Source organism: Thalassophryne amazonica, chromosome 3 (genome assembly GCF_902500255.1).
Source record: "Thalassophryne amazonica chromosome 3, fThaAma1.1, whole genome shotgun sequence".
NCBI classification, from domain to species: Eukaryota; Metazoa; Chordata; class Actinopteri; order Batrachoidiformes; family Batrachoididae; genus Thalassophryne; species Thalassophryne amazonica.
In genome coordinates this window covers 25739895-25755788 of record NC_047105.1, presented here as the reverse complement: position 1 = coordinate 25755788, position 15894 = coordinate 25739895, and the positions used below count along the sequence as shown (strand labels likewise).

Genomic DNA, 15894 nt, shown 5'->3' with positions numbered 1-15894 from the left:
TCCACAGATTGAATACGTTATTTGCCTATTTTACCAAAAACAAATCCATTAACTGTGGCAAACTACATCTCTCCAATACTTTTGGAGGGCACAGTATCCTAACCTTATGATGAGTGCAAAATGAGTGTGGTATTATTACTGTTTTGTTTAAGAATGTTTAATTTTCACTGTTGCTGCACTTTGCGTCAAATCATAGTCATATCATATATCATATTGATATGAAAATTCAGGAAGGTATATCTTCTATTACATTCCAAATCTAAGGTGGAACTCTACTTGTGTTTACTAAGGTACACCTAAATATCATTAAAGAATAAAAAAAGAGTAGAGCCACTTAAGTGCCTGGTCTTGAGAACCAGGGATGGTCTGTTGAAAAGCTTTTTTATCCCATGGGAACTCTCCCTACCCACCTAAGTGGCTCAAGAATATGGATAAGTTGGTTCCACTTCTCCAGCCAATGCAAAGGAGTCGGTATCGGGTTATTTGGTCACGTGACTTTTAGTCAGGATTCTGACATTTTGCTGATTGGCTGAGACACGCTGCTCTCTGCTTGGCTGTAGCGTTTTTAACAACGTAGCACTGGTACCACAGTCTCTGGAGGAGTGGAACCAACTTACATTTTCGGCGATTACACCACAGCCAATCATAGAGCGTGGCATGATAGCTAATAGCGCCTGACGTATCGGACCAATCACAGCCATGTTTTAAAAAACATGCTACCAGTCTCTTTGTATAAGAGACTGTGGTACCAGTGCTAGAATATGGACAGCATGTACATAAGTGACATTTACATGACAATTTATATGACAATATTGAGATACCATAATTTGGCCATATTGTACAGCCCTACTGTCAACTAGCTGAAAATGTTGAATATTAATTTACATCTACATTAAAAAAAAGTGCTTAAAGTGGCAGGGGGTTAAGAGGGCTGTAATTAGGGGGGTCAGCTGAAAAACAAAAAAAGAAAATGCTTAAAAAACGTTGGGAGTATGGGGGGCAAAGCCTCTCCAGAAGCTGAAAGACAAAATAAGGAAAATGCTTCAAAAGGCGGGGGGTCTGGGAGGGCAGAATCCCCCCCGCAGCTGAAAGCTCATGCTCCCAAGAACCATTTTACTGAAAAAAGTCTGAAGGACCTAAATGACATGGTTAGATGGTGAGGAGCTTTTCCAGGTATGTGAGAAGCAAATAAAGAAAAATGTTTAAAAAGGCGGGGGTGGGGGGGTTTGAAGCTGAAAGGTTTTTGCTATGCTAATGCTCTGCTGAAGCATTTACTCAAAATAAAGTCTGAAGAACCTAAATGACATGGTGAGATGCTGACGAGCTTCGCTCGTTCATGTCCGCGGCATATGCATATTATGGACTGTAGATGATGGATTCCCTAAATTCCTTGCAATTGAACATTGAGAAACATTGTTCTTAAACTGTTGGACTGTTTTTTCACGCAGTTGTTCACAAAGTGGTGATCCTCTCCGCCATCTTTGCTTGTGAACGGCTGAGACTTTTGGGGATGCTCCTTTTGTACCCAGTCATGACACTCACCTGTTTCCAATTAGCCTCTTCAGCTGTGGAATGTTCCAAACAGGTGTTCTTTGTGCATTCATCAACTTTCCCAGCCCCTCTCCCAGCTTTTCTGAAATGTGTTGCAGGCATCCATTTCAAAATGAGCAAATATTTGCACAAAAACAAAAAAACTTTATCAGTTTGAACATTAAATATCTTGCCTTTATGGTGTATTCAATTGAATATAGATAAAAGAGGATTTGCAGATCACTGTATTCTGTTTTTATTTACATTTTACACAATGTCCCATCTTCATTGGCATTGGGGTTGTATACAAAACTAAAATGTCAGGGATTAATGAAAAAACAAAGATACATAACTGAGCATTGCTATTTACATTTGTGTTGGATTGCGAATGTGATTAATGTACCCATGTATTCAAAGAATCTGTGATCAGAATGCTCACCATCTGTGGTCTAGTGACCCTTGTCCAACTTACAGAGAAATTAAACCACTTTGTTCCTCCAAACCTACACCATCTTCCATCACGGTCATGGTGGGTGAAGGTTCAGTCCTGACATGTGCCTTTTCTGTATGATCCTTTTGGATCCAAGGATTGGAGGGTGATACTCTGGTATCAGCGTTCTAGTAGCTGATCCTCCAGTCAAGTGAGAACCTCCAAATGTTAGTGAGATCACAGTAGCAGTTAAACAGCTTCTGGTGAGGAAGGCTCCGGGGAGCTACTGTACTGGAACTGAACTTCTCCAGGTGGGTGGAGATACTGTTATCATGGAATTGCAAACAATAGTTTTGCTCTGGAAGGTAGGCATCATACCAAAAATGGTGAAGAAAGGGTGACCACCTGGATTGTAAGAACAATAGGGGTTAATACACAGAAAGGTGCTTGTAAGGATTATTCTTAACAGAATTTAGAACCAGTTATTTGCCACACAGCAACTGCTGCAGTCTGGCTTCACACTCAAGGAAAGGTTTCCTGGCCTGGACTTTGTGGAAAGATACTGTGATCTTTGCGGAAGTCAACAGATGACTGGAGCGCTTGAGAGTGGGAAGTCAGAGCACCTGGGTTTGTCCTGGATCAAGACTAAGAGCCAAGATTTCAATGACTTCCTGGACTCAGCCATCAGATGTGTGTTATATGCAGTGAAAGTGCCAAAGTTTCTCAGCAATGACATTCACATCTCTAGGTTGTCAGATTCATGGGAAGAGCCTGTGGAGTCATGAAGTCCCTAAACAAAGGTGTTTAGCAATGCTGGTACTTTTGCAGGAGTACAAGGGTCTACGTCTGTAGGGTCCTGGTGCTTCCTGACTTACTGTACGGTTGTGAGACCTGGATGCTAACCAGTGACCTGAGGCAACAAAGGGATGATTCTGGTCCTGGGTTTGAGTACCACTGGAATGACTTTGTGTCTAATGAACAGTTAGAGCATCAGATGAGTACCGCTTGCATTGTCAGGGAATGTCAGCCACTACATGTTGGCCATGAAGTCCACTTCCTTTGGCATGATCCAGCACACAGATGCCTCAGTTTTGAATACCCTGCAACTGGGACTCACTGAGGGAGTGTCCTCGTTTCACCTGGTGCAGCAGGTAGATGGTTACTTTCATGGCTGAGGGACCAGCTGTCTGACTGAATGACTGCCATCCAGGACCCAGTGCGGTTTGGTAGTACGGCGGTCGGAACATCACTCAGCATTAGCTCTCAGATCTGACCTGCTATAATCAATCATTTGCTAACTTAATTGCATGCTACTTTACTTTTGACAAGTCAAAACTCTGGTTTCAGATTTGCAATTAAATCTTTCAGTTCACCTTTTAGTTTTTCAAAATGTCATTTAAAATATCTGAAAAGCTACTGCTTTCACTGTAAACCGTTTACACTCGTGCAAGATTCCGCTCTGGTATATAAGGGAATAAAAGACAGTGTTGCTGACACTGTACTGTTGCTCAAAGTTTCTTTCCACTCTTGGCTGATGAATGTTCATGGATATATTTTTATGTGCCTTAAGTAGGAAAACAGCTGGATTATTTCTATAGTGTCTGACATTGCTAAGTAACAGTGTTGTATTATTTTGTGTTGGATTTATCTGTCAATGTCTTTATAAATCTGGGCCATTCTCAAAATGTTTTCTTTGGCTCAGAGATTCAAGGCCCACCTAATAATCTGTCCTGCCCCGTTGTATTCTGCTGGATTTTGCAATGGATCAAACTTCCATTGGGTTCAGTTCAGATTTACAGACATTAGCTTCAGATCTGGAGATGTCACGTTTTCAATCGTGCATCGATTTATGTGGCTGAAGTCATTTCTTACAGCTAGACTACATCTGAAACATGTGGAAATAGATGTTTTTTTTATTTCTTGGTGAATCCAACTAGTCCTTGTGGAAATATGAAAATGGAATTGGTTGTAAATTCATTGTAAATGGAATAAGTGAGAAATCAGCGTCTGGGTTTTAGATTGTTCTGGATCAAGACTAAGAATCAGGCTTTGAGTGACTTCCTGCACTCAGCCATCAGAAGTGTTTCTGTATGTGGTGGAAGACTTGTAGAAGACCTTTACTATCTCAGCAGTGACACACATCTCTGGGTCCTTGGTGCCTAAGATTGAGGTCGATGGACAGAGGTGTTTGGTGACCCTAATATCTTTGCAGAAAAACAAACGTCCAAGTCTTTAGGGTCCTGGTTCTGCCTGTCTTGCTGTATGGTCGTGAGACTTGGATGCTAACGAGTGACCCAAGACAATGACTGGATGTCTTTGGTACCAGGTCTCTTTGGCGGATCCTTGGGAACTTCTGCAATGACTTTCTACCAAATGAGTGGTTACTAAGAGAGACCAGGATGAGGAGGATCACTTGCTTGTTCCAGCACACGTCTGAATGTTGAGGACCCCAGTAGTTGGAGAAGGTCATGGGGACGCCCATGTTTCACCTGGCTGCAGCAGACAACTGGTTATTTTACAGATGTGTGAAAGGGCAGGTTGTTTTCCTGGATGGGTGTCATCCAGGACCAGAGACGGTTCCTTGGTGTTGTGCATGCTCTGAGATTTGACACGCTGATATTGCGGTTTGTTCTGTGATAATTCCCCCGGCACAGTTGTAAACCTGAAACTATTCCTGAATTTCTAAGCATGCGCACGGGGCCGTAGACCGGGTTTGAGTCAGTCTGTGATGCAGCTGCTTTGTGCTGTCTCGTGATAGCGACACGCCAACGCTGCACCTGAACTCATTTGAAGACCGACACGCCCGAGGGTGCACTGACGAGTGCGAGTCCATGTGGTATTTGAACAGTGTGGACACCGTGTCGGCGGTGACACTCTGCGCTGTGCGTTGCTTTGCGTGGGGTGTGACATCCGACCCCGAAGCTCTTTATGCTGTTTGATTAACTCCATTTGAACACTGACTCGCCTCTTTGCTGAGACTTTTTTTGTCCAGATTCAACGATGTAGATCAGATTATCTGCTTTCATAGTTTCTTTTTACAAACAGATGGTCATGAATCAGGACGTAAAGCGTCCGTGTTGCTGATGTATGTGGCCTGACCCAGAGCCAAGTCCTGCAGTTTGAAGCCAAACATGATCCTGGCCCAGCGGAGCGTGGGGGAGGCAAAGCAGGAAGAGGAAAAACACACGGGGGGAGACGTCAGAGAGTTTTTCTGTGACCACCTCAGAAACCACAAAAAGAAATAAGGCCAAAGAGATGGAGATTAGGAAAGGAAAGAGGAGGAAAGGGAACAGCTGTTAGGAAAAAGGTGGAAAGATTGTTTGAGTGACAGCAGAAGAGTTTTGACTCAAAAGGAAGGGAGAAAGGAAGGGAAGAGAATGAAAGAAGAAAAAACGGAAGAAAGGAATTAAGGGGAAGAAAAAAGGAAATGGCACGGAAAGGAGGAATGAAAAGAAAAAAGAATACAAAATACAAAAAGAATACAAGAAAACACAAAGGAAGCAGAAATAAAAAAAGAAAGAGGAAGTAAAGACAGAAAAGAATTGAAAAGGGAAGGAAAGAGAAAGAAAGAATGAATGAAAAAGTGAAATGGACACAATTTATATAGCGCTTTTCCATCTGCCTCAGACGTTCAAAGTGCTTTACAATAATGCCACACATTCACCCCGATGACAGGGTGTTGCCATACAAGGAGCTCACTACACACCGGGAGTAACTAGGGGATTAAGGACCTTGCCCAAGGGCCCTTAGTGATTTTCCGGTCAGTCTGGGATTTGAACTGTGGATCCTCTGGTCTCAAGCCCAATATGTAACCACTAGACCATCACCATCCCCTTCGTTCCATCCTCAAGTGCAGGATGGTAGGAAGAAAAGTAACAAAAGAAAAGGGTGGACTGAAAAATGTAAAGGAAGAAAGAAAATAACAAAGCAGAAGAAAATGGGATGTATTGAAGAAATGAAGATAGAAAGGAAGGATAGAAGGAAGGAAGGGGAAAATGATGGAAATAAGATGGTAAAAGAAAGGAAAGAATTCATATTTTAGGAAGGAAGGACTGGCAGTGAACCAGCACAGAACAGAACAAAGAAAAAGAGGAATGCCTATGAAGGAAGAAAGGAGACTGGAAGAAGGAAGGAAAGACAATGGAGAAAGTTGTCCAGGAATGAAAGAATGAATGAAAATGGGTGGATGGCAAGAAGGAAGGGATGTATGGAAGAAGTGAGAAACAAAGGACACAAAGGAGGATGGAAGGATGAAGGAAGGAAAAGAAATGGAGGGAATAAATAGAGCAAATATATAAGAAAGAATGAAGTAAAAAGGAGATGATAGTGGAAACAGGAAGAAAGCAAAGAAAAAGGAGAGATAAGAAGGAAAGAAATCAGTGAAGAAGGAATGAAAAGAAAGGAGATGAAAAGAAAGGTGCAGATCCGCTGGAGGAGAAAGAGAGAAAAGAAGAGGAGGGAAGATGAGTGGAGGATGGAAGAAGCAAAGGCAAGAAATGGAATGAAGCCGTGGAGGGAGGCGTGGCAGAAAAGGAGAAACAGACAGATAAGAAAGAGAGTGACAAGTAGTGACAGTAGTAAAGGAGAGAGAGAGAGAGAGAGAACGTGAGAAAAAAGTGTTGAGGCATAAAATGAGATGGGGTGAAAACACCAGAAGAGCAGAGAATGAAAAACAGTGTATTAATTTCAAGGAAGAGCTTGGAAGAGTGGGAAGTGCTGAAAGAGGAGGAGATAAAGGAGAAAAAGGATTGGAGAAGAGCTGAGGGGGAGCAGAGAGAAGCACAGCTGGAAAAGAAGGCAAGCGAGCACATAGGAGGAGAGGAAAAAGAAAGGAGGACAGACGTCAGAGCTGAATATGACTGACAGCCGGGAATAAAGCTCAGGTACGTCCAGGGAATGGATTCTTTGGAGGCGGATTGTGGATACTTTGTGTTTGTGAGGCTTTAATCCATAGTGGAAGTCAAGGATCACCACTTCTTCAAGGTAGTTATCAGAAAATGTTCTAGAAAGGTCATCACAAAGTGGGGGCCTGTGGGCCGGATGAGGCCTGTGAGCTGTTAGTTTATCGGTCAGTTATCATGTGCATCAAATATGACATGCATGATCCTTTTGTTTTTCACTAATTACACTTTTCGATTTTTGGACTTTTATCATCACTGTATATTGAGACACTCTTCACACAAGATTCACAGAGGATGCTGGGAAACTTTTTCTTCAATTATGTGAGGAGAGCTGGCTTATCTGAATGTAGGAATATTATATTATAAGCTCATCTTATTTTTGCCAAAAGTGAAGTTCTCAATTGAATAAACAGTCAAGACTTTGCTGCACATTTACGCAGCTTTTTTGGGCGATATGAGCATTTCAGGGCTTCTGGCACATATCCTACTTGAAAGTCAAATTTTATTTAAAAAAAGGCATTTATTAATGTCAGAGATGCATGATATTTTTCTCTCTTTTTTGGCAGGCAGAGCTTTGACCTCCCAGTATTAATGTGTAAAAATTTCGATTTTAGTTTTATGGTTCTTGAGTTTTAGAACACAGATTTTACCTTACCAACAGAAGGGCAGCAATTTCTCTTGACAATAAAGATAGTGAGGTTTTATCAGTCACATAAAAAGACTAAGTAAAAACAGGAATCACTTGTGTCATGTTAGCACAGGCTAAGCTAGCTCACTTCCTGGAAAAATAAAGCTGTTTAGACACACTATATATAAATAAACATTTAAAAAACCCAATGATATCAAGAAATTTACCAGGAATCCAGTCGTAATGTGCGTCAGGATATTGCACTGTAGTTGCTTGTAAAGGACATGACTCCCATCCAGCAGCCTCTAATTTAGATGATGTTTCTGGAGGCCATTAACTCCTGAAATAGTTTATGTCAGCATCTGTGAGATTATCAAAATCTAAAATGCCTATATCATGCTAATTTGAGGATCAGTGCTTTGCTACTTTTAGTGAGATTCATTGAGACTATTTTGCAGCATCTGTTGCCAACAAGCAACATGCATGCTAGCTAGTGCAATAAATTGCCATTAAATATGATATTCAAAACCAGTGTGATCCTACGTATTTCACTTGTGTTTTATTATGTTTCGACACCAGCTGGGACAAATCATCTGTCACAGTTTGAAGCATATTTTTCAGAATCAGTTGGTGATGTACTGAGGCCCCATGTGGCACAGCTTGTGATGTCTCGCTTTTGATACTGATACTCTGGAAGAATGTTCAAAACAAATTTCAGAACATTCTAGAGCAGTGTTTTGAGACACCAACAGTAATTTAATGTACAGTCAAACGTTCTGTCATCTTCTTCTATTATGGTTTTACTTTCCCAGTCTGTTGTGTATTTTGTTCTTAATTTGTGTGACATCATGCTTCTCTCCATCGCTGCAGTTGCTAGCTTGTTAGCTGGGCCAAGCGGTGCGAAAGGAACTCGACATGTCCAGTGTTCAGGAGACAGACAAACCACGTGTGTGTTTCAATTACAAATGCTTGTAATTTTAGTCGAAAACGTACAGACTAGGAAATATAGGATTAAAATAAAATAAAATTAGTAGAAAATAAAGACGTTTTGAGAATAGCTTTTAAAGATTTAATGAAAGTAGCCTGTCCAGTGTCAAACTCTTCTACAAACCACCACAGCAGGTGAAGCCTCTGAAGCCTGAGGACGAATTTTGCAACTTTTACACTTCTATCAAACCTAAATAATTGTTTATATTGTAAGGTGACATTTAACATACAAATGGAGAGTTTTGTTTTTGACAGGGAATAGAAGGAAAATGGTTATAACTCTATAATTCTAATTGAATATCTTGTAACTGTTTGCTGTCGCTCTTTTTTTTTTTTTTTTTTTTTTTGTACTATTACTTATAATTTTGAAAATTCAAATCATCATTTTGGCAACTGTTTCACCGACAGCCAGAAGGCGGCGCACAAATTAGGTTTAGCATTCCAGGATTAGGCTACTCATGAAATTGTTTGCGTTCTTGGGTAGTTTAATTTTGTTGTTTTAGTGTTTATTTCTTGTGTCTTTTCATTACTTTGCTTCACATTTCTAAATTTGCAGATTAATGTCTCCTTACTGGTGCCATTGTTCTCGAGAGCTGGAGAATAATGAGTCAGCACAGGGTGATTTTTGCTGAGTCATGATTCACAGTGAGGCACAGTCACTGTTCTGTTTGAATCTGATGTCTGAAAAATGAGGTTTTTGTTTATTTCCGTTCAGTTTTTGCAGTACTGCTTCATGAAGAAGCTTCATGATGCTGCTGGTTCAAGCCCTGCTTCAGTTTCAAAGCTTCTTTCTCTCCTCCTTACTATTCGTCTCCTCTTTCCTCTCTCCCCTATCTTGCATTTTCTTTTTCCATCTTGTTTTTAATCTTCTCTCTTCTTCTCCTCCTTTCCTACTTTCAGTATCTCCTCCTCCTTTCCTTTCCTCTCTGTTCACCTCACTTTTTTTGCACGTCAATTCCTTTTCTTTCTGATCATGTGCTTTCTTTCCTCTCCTCATTATCTCCTTCTCCTCTCTCTCTCCTTTTTAATCTCCTCCTCTTCATCTCAGTCTTTTGCTTTCTCTCCTCGTGCCCCTGTGTGTTTGTTTCCCTCTTTTTCCTGTATCTCCATCCATCCTTGTCTCTTCTCTCCTCCCGTCTCCTCGTCATAAAGGAGGCTGTGGAGTTTCTCATGAACCTCCTCAAACTGAGGAGCTGCCAGAGAAAACAGCAGCAGGTCCAGATCTACTCCTTGCTCTCCCTCACTCCTCTCTCTCTCTCCATTTTTTTGTTAAATGATGTGAGTTCTGCTGCAGTTTTATGCTTCATATCAGTTAATGTCACCCTGGGCTCAGACTCATTTATTGAATTTGTTTCAGATTCTTGTTATTTCAGATTTGAGTTCAGCAATTTAAACTATGAAACAAAGTGTAAATACAAAAAAAAACAAAAAAAACAACTCAGCAACTCCACGAACACAGCCTCCTGATGGACACGTTATATTACAGGGAACGTTTCTGGGTCACTTGAACTTTCGTGAAAGTGAGTGGAATGTTGGGACACGAGCCAACCCATTAGTTTTTGCTGGGAACCAGATCCAGAAACACATCAAGGAGAATGTTTTCAGCTTCATCGACATTGTGAAATAAGGCGTGATCATTCATTTCAATTTTTTCATTCATTCTGACCTACTGTACTAACACAGTGGACCTAAAATCACACCAAAAACATAAAATCCGAGTAGAAAAAAAAGTTTGTTTTTTTTACTGTGAATACCATAGTAGAGAAGCTTGAATCTTCGACTGGACTGGGTTGCTTGATGCGAGAATACCACAAACTTGTTTAACGAACTATTTTCATAACTTCAAATGTAAATATAAATTGTAAATTTCAAAAACATATGTACAAATGTAGCAAAAAAACAAAGTTAAATATGACTATTTACATATAGTGCAGGAAATCCCATCTTATCTTAGGGACCTCGTAGTACCATATCACCCCAATAGAGCGCTTCGCTCTCAGACTGCAGGCTTACTTGTAGTTCCTAGGGTTTGTAAGAGTAGAATGGGAGGCAGAGCCTTCAGCTTTCAGGCTCCTCTCCTGTGGAACCAGCTCCCAATTCAGATCAGGGAGACAGACACCCTCTCTACTTTTAAGATTAGGCTTAAAACTTTCCTTTTTGCTAAAGCTTATAGTTAGGGCTGGATCAGGTGACCCTGAACCATCCCTTAGTTATGCTGCTATAGACGTAGACTGCTGGGGGGTTCCCATGATGCACTGTTTCTTTTTCTTTTTGCTCTGTATGCACCACTCTGCATTTAATCATTAGTGATCGATCTCTGCTCCCCTCCACAGCATGTCTTTTTCCTGGTTCTCTCCCTCAGCCCCAACCAGTCCCAGCAGAAGACTGCCCCTCCCTGAGCCTGGTTCTGCTGGAGGTTTCTTCCTGTTAAAAGGGAGTTTTTCCTTCCCACTGTAGCCAAGTGCTTGCTCACAGGGGATCGTTTTGACCGTTGGGGTTTTACATAATTATTGTATGGCCTTGCCTTACAATATAAAGCGCCTTGGGGCAACTGTTTGTTGTGATTTGGTGCTATATAAAAACAAAATTGATTGATTGATTGATTGAAATGCTAACAATCAGATGTCAAAATAAGATTTAGATTGTAAATATAAAACAAAAACATATGTACAATGTATGCAGGACATGCTAAACTATTTGTGCCACTCAAATAAACAATTCCTGTCCAACACAACACAGAGGGGGCTCATCGCAGGCCTCTGTCACTCATCTTGTTGCCCACGTGAAGACACCGTTGGCACCTCAAGCTGCCTTTTGTGGCCTTTTATGTGAGGATCTGTGCCTGTCACAATTGACACATGAATGTGGTTCTGGGTCCTGTTCTGTGGGACACCTGTTTTGTCTGTGCCACACAGCTGACACACCAACTCCACCATAAAGTCCTTGCATGTCATGGGCTGTACTTGCTTGACACTGCTGATCTCACGATTCAAGATGAATGCATTTGTTGTTGCAATATCAAGGAAGTGCAGCAACACTGTCCTGTACCAGTGTGCAGTTTTCCGATGGGTGGAGTAGTACTGGATGAGCTGGTCAGAAAGGTCGACTACACCCCTGTTTTTATTATAAGCCAACACCGGGGTAGGACAGAGAATGTCTTTCACCGTCCAGCGTCGATCCTTCCCATCCTTCACCTTCTCCACACTGTCTCACCTGAAAACGCATGATGGTGGAGCACACAGACACCCGCCGTGTGTCCATCCACTTTACAAACACAAGAAGCCCCTCTTTTATCCATCTTATAGATCCTCTTTGAGATTTTTTGTGAGAGCATTTGCCCTCCCTCTGGGGCATCCTCGTCTGTTCTCCCTGTATGTGCCACATGTCCCAAACTTCTTGTTAGCCAGGTCCATGAACAGTTTGGGACTCATGTAAAAATTGTCCATGTAAATGTGGTACCCAGTACCAAGGGAGGATGGCTGGATCAGTTTCATGACCACATCGTACGACAGCCCGTGCTCACATGTGGTCACAGTCTTGCCAGTGTAAAAGGTGAACTTGAGTGTGTAGCCATTACTTGAAACAGCCAACACAAAAGGTTTCATGCCCCATTTTGTTGACTTGACTTTCAAATATTGAGTCATTCCAGTTTTTACCTTCATCGCCACCATCCTTTAATCCACTGTCAGCTCCCTCCTCGGGTGGCAGGCACTGAGCATGTCATCATAAAGAGGCCTGGCTCGAAACAGTTTGTCATGACCTGGTGTTCCCAGGTCATGACTTTCTTTCTACATCGACAAATTTTCTACATCCTCATCTGGATCACTTAGGTGAATGTTCCAGAATATCGACCTAAATCATTCATTTTTTCATTTTTCTGCCACTTATCCAGGTCAGGTTTGCAATGGCAGCAGACTAAGCAGCTCGCCCATACTTACCTATCTTCTGCCAAATTCTCAAACTCTTCCTGTGGGATCCCAAGGCATTCCCAAACCAGAACGGAAATATAATTCCTGCAGCATGTTCTTGGCTTTCTCCCAGTTGAACTTGCCTGGATGACTTCCCTAGGGAAACAACCAAAGACCATCCTCACCAAACTCTCAATCCACCTCATGTGATTTGGTTCCTTATGAAGGAATCAGACTCCCTCCCTGATATTCGAGCTTCTCACCTTGTTCCTGAGTGAAAGCCAAGATACCATATAGAGGAACCTCATTTCCACTACTTGCATTGATGACGTTCTTTCAATCACTACCCAAAGCTCATGATCATAGATAAGGTTAGCAGCATAAATCGACTGGTAAACTGAGAGCCTCACCTTCTGGGTAAGCTCTTTGTTCACCATGATGACCTGGTGCAGTATCTGCGAGACCTTCTGCCACCGATTCGTTTGTCCATCTTACACTCCATCTTACCCCCACACTTGAACAAGACCCGAGATACTTAAACTCCTCCACTTGGGGAAAAACTCTCCCCTGACTGAGAGGGCACAATCCACCTTTTTCAGTCAGAGTACCATAGTCTCAGAAACCGAGGTGCCGATCCACATCCCAGTCACTTCGTACCATGCCTCAAACCTGGCCAGTGTGTGTGATGAAGCCAACAGAACCACATCATCCATAAAAAAACAGATGCAATTTTGAGGTCACGAAACTAGACACCAAAGAATCTCTGACTGAGCATTGAAACCCTGTCCATGAGAATCATGAACAGGATTGATCGTAAGAAGTGGTCAAGTTGGTCAAGTCCATCACCCACCAGACACAGGTCTGTTGACACACCAAGAATACAGATACAGCTCCTACTTTGGTCGCAGGTCATGTTTGCTGTCTCTCAATTGACGAACATTGGTCACTTTTCCCACTGGAACTAATATGTACTTGGATGCTTGGTTCCACTTCCTGTGTTTGGCATGTTAGGAATTTCTTTGATGTATTTTATTGTTGATTTTTGTCATTGGTAGCAAAACAGGTTACCCCTCTGAGTCTGGTCTGCTTGAGGTTTTCTTCTAAAATCAACAAAAAGCTCAAGGGAGTTTTTCCTTGTACCCCACACTCCTGCAGCACCCCACAGGACACCTCAGGGAACCTAAGTCCCACACATTTTTCAAGCCCACAAAAGACATGACTAGTTGGGCATACTACTAAGCCCCCTCTTATATCTGTAGAAGCGTAAAGAGTGCATCCATGACCAGGACTACTCATTTTGAGCCATTAGTCTTTCTGGGTACCAAACTCTATATGTATATGGTTGTTTAGCAGCAATATTTATGTATGTCTCTGCAAGTTTGACAGTCCTTTGTTGTGCTTTGTTACTGTTAATTTAGCTAAATCTAATGGTCACCCCATTGAGTCTGGTCAGCTTGAGGGTTCTTCCTATAATCAAAAAACACCTCAGAGAGTATTTCCTTACCACTGTTGCTCATGTGCTTGCTCAAGGGGTGATAAGGTTAGATTTTACTCATGTGGAATACCTTTAGGTGACCTATGTTGGAATTTGGCACTATATAAATACACAGAATTGTTATTATATGCTGCTAATTTATACCCCACCTGTCAGTACCGTATATAACTTTCTTCAGTGTATTTTTTGCCCACAGCATTGCATAGAAGTCTGTGCACCTGTGTACACTTGTACCTCTGCATCTGTATCTGTGCTGCTGCTAGAACGAGTGACTATTCATTTGGGGGATCAATAAAAACTGACGAAAGAGGAACTTAACAAAACCGAAGCTAATGATCTTGACGCTTTAAATGAAACACGCCTGGTGCCACAGCTGGAGCAGTGTGTGTCTGCATCTCTGAGTTCCAGGACTCGGCGCTGGGATGGAGCTCATAGTGCCTGAGTCCTGGAGAAACTGCAAACAGAAGCTGTGGAGATCTGTGTGCACGTCGGTGGACCCACCTGCTCTGGTTCCTCGTCCAGAACAAAAGAGGGATCATCTCCTTCATCATCAGAATCCACACTGTCTGACGACATGCTGCACGTTCCGTCTTTCGTTCAAATTTTTCAACAGTTTAAAAATCCTGACGAAGCTCCAGCTGCAGGAATGAAGCTGCGCGAAGGTTAAACAATGCCAACGAAAGTCAACGAAAGTCCAGATTTCTTGTTTCGTTTGGGCTTTGTTGCCCTTCGTTAAGTGCCGTGTGACTGGGCCATTACTCCAGTAATGCAACATGTATGCTAATTGTGTACTTTTGGCCAAACTGTCGAAATGCTTGGTATGGTCATACAAATAATGAATATTTATGAGTTCAATGGTACAAATATTTCATGAGGTGAAAACTGGAACAAATCATTCAATGAGGCAAAGCCGAGCTGAGTGATTTGTTCCAGCTTTCACTGAATTAAATATTCGTTCCATTGAAAGAATGTAAAAACATTCATTATTTGTTTTATATAACGGCTAAAATAGATCCTTGTCATTTGATATTTTATTAATTTAACAGAAAAGGGACTTAGATTATGGTGTTCCACTGCTGCTAAAGTCCAAATTGTGATGTGTAGTCCAGTGATGCTGTGCACTGACTTTGGACTTCCATTAATAAAAAAAAAGACTTTGTACTCGTATAGTTCCTCAGTCCAGGCAAAAATCATGTCAGCTTTTCATGCATCCAGACGGTTGACAGCGGAGTGGATTTAGTGTGTGTGTGTGTATTACAAGAACTAGCACTGTCAGTTAGCTCAATCAAATCTTCCTCGCTTGTGTTGTTGTCCCACTCAAACAAAAGGGACACACTTGTGTGCGCGTGTACTCCCAAAAAAGGAGTGTGTATTTCCTCAGTGCAGCAAAAAAAAATCAAAGAAATTAGTCCAGCTTTTCATTCTAAATTCCTGCCAACAGCCTCCAGACGCCTTACAGTGCAGTGGATTTGTTTTGTGTGTGCATGTGCGCACACGCGTTATTATGTGTGTGCATGTACATGTTTGTGTGTGTGTGCGCACACACGTGCGTGTATGTGCGCGTGCTTGTCTATGTGTGCACACCCGCGTGTGCGCTCGTGCAGAGTGCAATGGTACCAAATGTATGGAACCAAATTTGCACTCTAAATGCAATGCAACACAAATGGGACAAATAATCCATGTCACATGACCTACAAAGCACCAATCAAATGACAACGATCCACTCAGCCACTATATAATCACGAATAACACGAGCCAGATCAAACCTTAAGGGGCCTTTGGTTCCTGTTCTGCATCACTGGGTTATACTAGAACAGGGGTGGGCAACTTGTTCCAGAAAGGGCCAAGAGGGTGTAGGTTTTCTTTGCAGCCACTGACTCCACCAGGTGGTTTCACTGATTAATATCACTTTGAACAGATGGAATCAGTTAATCAGTGAAATCACCTGGTGGAATCAGTGGCTGCAAAGAAAACCTACACCCTCTTGGCCCTTTCTGGAACAAGTTGCCCACCCC

At 41.9% G+C, this 15894-nt stretch overlaps 1 protein-coding gene across 1 annotated transcript in view; it reads left to right on the top strand.

Annotated features, from left to right (window-relative positions):
* Window positions 1-6539: 6539 nt before the first annotated feature.
* ripor3 (RIPOR family member 3) overlaps window positions 6540-15894 on the top strand; it is a 72091-nt gene continuing 62736 nt past the window's right edge. The window contains 1 exon segment of the mRNA XM_034165955.1: window positions 6540-6843. The gene's annotated coding sequence lies outside the window, so the exon portion shown is untranslated.